The sequence below is a fragment of the Triticum dicoccoides genome, chromosome 4B (assembly GCF_002162155.2).
Source record: "Triticum dicoccoides isolate Atlit2015 ecotype Zavitan chromosome 4B, WEW_v2.0, whole genome shotgun sequence".
Lineage (NCBI taxonomy): Eukaryota > Viridiplantae > Streptophyta > Magnoliopsida > Poales > Poaceae > Triticum > Triticum dicoccoides.
Window position 1 is genome coordinate 650,004,784 of NC_041387.1, and position 4,484 is coordinate 650,009,267.

Consider the following 4,484-nt stretch of genomic DNA (forward strand, 5'->3'; position numbering starts at 1 on the left):
TTTATCTCTCTTACATTTGTATTGTCTGTATCGTGGTTCCCCTACCCCTCGCTCAGCAGCGTTCCTCTTGGTGGCCTCCCTGTCATTATGTTGCAATGGCGGACGATAGTAGCCGCAACATTAAGGTTGAGCCCATGGTTGATACTGCAGTATGTAGTGCCATTTAAGAAATTGTATCTACACTTATGTTGAGACAAACGTAGTGTTTCTAGCAACACGAAACAATTTTCCTACGGTCTATTCCACTTCTAAGGCTCACTCGCCGACATTACCTTCCATGTGTAACTCCGTGCTCTTGGAGCATCCTTCGTCCTCTACTAGAAGGTCGCCTTGTCAACATCTTTGATGCCACGGCCACGCGTGATTCTTCATTGTGTCCACAAACTTTGCAAGCTAGCTGAAGTACTAAAACAATTGTACATGTGTCATGTTACAATCCTCTCACCTCTCAATTTATGGTTTGGATTGATTTTCATTTTTATTATTTTGTCTCATTTCAACCGTTGCTTCAGACATCCCTTCTACTCTTACGACGGGGATCTCCTTCTCAAACATGGCGTAGTGTCCAGGAGCATGGTGTAGAACCCTTTTATAGTACATCAGGTTATTTAGGGTCTTTTATTTATTTTCAACCAAAGGTCTAGATTAGGCAATAATACAGAAGAGTTCTAGTAGTATATTCAGGCCTCAAGAGCCCGGGTAGTTAATTATCATAAATCCTTCAACTGTTTCCACCAAAATCAAGCTGAAGAGAGTAGATTACAAATCTAGGATTGATCCAACCATTCATTGATCCTTACAGAGTTGTTGGCCTGCTGCCACAAATTTTCAATCGGTTTTGCTTGTGAGCATATTGATCTCCTCAAGACATCGATCGATGTTATTGTAAATCCCAAAATAATCAAAAGGTCAAGCTAACCAAATCGTTAATACTTTTCAAACCAAGCGAGGCGGATCACAAGCCCATTGAAGTTCTTCTCACATTAGCAATCAATATGTTTGTCAAGAGGCAAGGGTGTACGGCTAGCGGAGGCGTGCCAATGGTGGATGAGGGAGGCAGCATGGGGATGGTGGGGAGGCGCTCTAGTGTGCGGTGGAGGACCTGGTGGCGGTCGGTGGCTAGCCGCACACGTCTTGGAGGAGGGAGGCATACATCTGCGCCCGCGATAATTTGAATTCACATGAAAGGATAAATCCACCCACACTAGTCTATTGGAAAATAATCAAGTTGGCTTCGTGCCAAACTACTACTCCAAATTAAATCCAATAACTTTTTTTTGCATGAAATTAAATCCAATAATTTGATGCACCGTAAAACTTTATTTGTCTAGGTGTTGAAACAAGGACCATGATATCGTGTACATATACTTTTTGCACACCATCACCGGCATACATTAGATCTGACGCTTCTGAGGTCCACCCGCGGAAGTGAAGTGAATAGTTGGGGCTCCTTCATTGACGGTGAAGTGGGTTATGATAGCTATAGGTGTAATGTGAGCAGTACTACCTCGTCCTGGTTTTTTGGTCTCTTTCGTATTTTACGTCAAATTTTAACCATAAATTTAACTAACAAATATCAATGTATGTCATCAAAAAAATATACCACTAGATTCGTATTTGAACACAGTTTCTCATGATATTGTTTTAGTTATGTATAATTTATATTTTATTAGCTAAAATCATGGTTAAAATATGACACCAAATAGGAGGGGAGTAATGAACCAGGCTGGAGGCAATAGTTTCATCATCACTAACAACAAATCACTTACGGGGTACAAACCCGTCACATGTAACGGATGTCTTGTCGTGATTCTTTGTTTTTTAATGAAGAACCATTTTTTTAAGTATAAGGGCAAGTATATATGATTGTCCTCGATAGTAAAATTTGTTCTTTAGGATGTTGGATAAAAAAAGATTAAGGTCCACCTCCAATCTTCTCAATCTCTAGTAGTTTAGTCGATCTACCCCGTCACTCTCTCCACGAACCTTTTGCCCGTAGTGCCATCAAATCATATCATATCACGCCATTCCTCTCGCAGGCTCATACAAAAACTCTGCTCTGCGGTAGCTTACGTGACCTCCCTGGCCCGACCCTCCATCGGATTCACGTCATGATCGCGTCAGCATTCCCCTCTCTCCAACATAACGATTTTTCAGAACAACAGAGTGAAATTTTTATCTGACGGTCACTGCGCATACCGTTATGGCCCTCTGTCTTCCTGCACACGTCCTCTTTTGCTTGTACGTACGCTCTGCAGCTCCCATGGCCATGGGCCGGTGGGCCCGGAGCTGGGCCAGCGACACGTACGTACGTGCCCCCTGCCCTTGCCTTGTTGTCTACACTGGGTTCCGGCCGGTGTCCCGAACAGTTGGTGCGACAGGTGCCCAAGAACGTACTGTACGTGCGTACAGTGCGCGGCCTCTACCACTCACTGTGCATGTACTTTGACGTGAAAGGAAAGGGTGGCACGCACTGTGCTCGTGGATATATGCGGGCGTGTACCATGGCCACGTTGCGTGGAACACGACGGATTGTCTTTGCTACAGTAACCGCCACCACTCACTAGGCGACTAGTACTTCCTGTCTTCCAAGGTGCCAGAGGAGTACCTTACTGGCAGGGCGATCCGCACGTACGTACACGGCATACCAAGTCACGGTGGTATTCCAGTAGAAAGGAGTCTTCGGTCTCCCACCGTTTTTCTTCGAAATCATCAGCACTTCAGTAACTCAAAGCATCTACATCCAGGCGTCCCATACGACCGGATGAACAGTCCGGACGGCCCGGTCACAAAAAAGCAAAACAGTCGCACGTCATAAAAGGGCCTCAAACACCTTGGTCACGTCCGCGGCGGGTGTTTTAGGGCCGGGATTTGGCCAGTCTACATGTAGATAGGGCTACAAACGAGTCGAGTTCGAGCGAGTTAGTCTAGGCTCAGCTCAATCCATACTAAAATTTGAGCGAGCTCAAAATGTGCGAACCTCAAGGTTAAGCTGTAGAAAGTGGCTCGTGCTCAGCTTGTAACGATCTAGTTTCGAGCTAAATAAGATGATTTTTTAAACCATTTTAAGGCAAATTTTAAAGCAACATATGCCACAATAGAATAGAAAAATCATTATAAATTCGACTTAATCTTTCTCAAGCGAAGACTAGCATTTAATAACAAGAGATCTCGGATAGAAGGCGACCAAGGTGCGCCAGCTCTCAAACTTTAACCAAAATAACAAGATTGAACACAAGGTTGGCCACGTGATGAGAATAAGTTTTCTCCATGCTTAATTTCCATGTTTGCTAGTAGGTAAAATGAAGAAAAAAATCATACATAACATATATGGAAATGAATTATCCTAATTCTTGGCAATAGATATGAAGGTTTTTTTTAAGGTCTTAGATATGAAGGTTATTTAATACACTTATTTGAAATCAAGCTATCGAGCTAAAATTGAGCGAGCCAATGCTGGATCAAGATCGGCTTGTTTCTTGATCGAGCTACAAAAAGTGTTCATACTCAGCTCATTTTTTTTCTAGTCCATCTCGAGTCGAGCTAAAATACGAGTCGATCTTGAGCAGTTTACGAGCCTCGAGATTTTCTTGCAGCTAGATGCTTGCTCTCACGCCGCTGAATTTTCAACTGGCATTATTGCCGCTGGACTGCGCGCTGGTCTACGCAGCGATCCAACCAACAACCGATAGTGTCCAACAAGACGGGAGGAGACTCGATGTCGATCGGTTGATCGCTCGAAGCACGCACGGCCTGGAATGGGCACCGAAGGTTTGCCGCCTATGATTGTGCTCCCAGGCCCTGCGTGAACCGGAGAGAGCGACGCCAAGTGGAGCGCGCCCGGTCGCACGTTTACACGCGCCCGCGCGCGTCATTTTCCCGCCAATTAACCGGGTGGGGAGAGGAGGAATCCGCGACTCTGAGCGCGCAGAAACTATCGCGTTGCGCGTTGGAACGGAGCCGATCGACCGGAGATTCGTGGTCCGCCAGTCTCGGCTGAAATGTATGCACGAATGCTGCTTGCTGTGACAAGCAAAGTCGTCGTAATTAAGCTGGACGCCGCCGTCGTCGGAGTGGACGGACCGTCGCTAGCTGCCGCAACTTGATCAAAGCAAAGCTGTCGCTCACCCGTGTCCCCGCGATCTGTGTCTCCATGGCTGTGCGTGTCTTGGAGACCTGGTCGATCAGATTCAGATCAGGGTGATTGGACAATCAACGCCGGTTTTTACTGCTGCTACAGCGACGTACGGCAGCAGGTCATCATCTGTGTGCCTGTCCGTCCCTGAGATTCGCGCTTGATGGGTTGATCCGTGACCGCGGCGACATGCTTTCTGTATGAAGAGCCCACGGCGGCTGCGCCCCCACGTCGGCGCCGCGCCGACGGCTAAGGATGGGTGCATGCTCGGTCGCGCAAGCCCGTCCTGACAAGATCGACTGCAGCTCCAGTTCCACGCACTTGCCAACTGGAACAGAAGTACTACAGA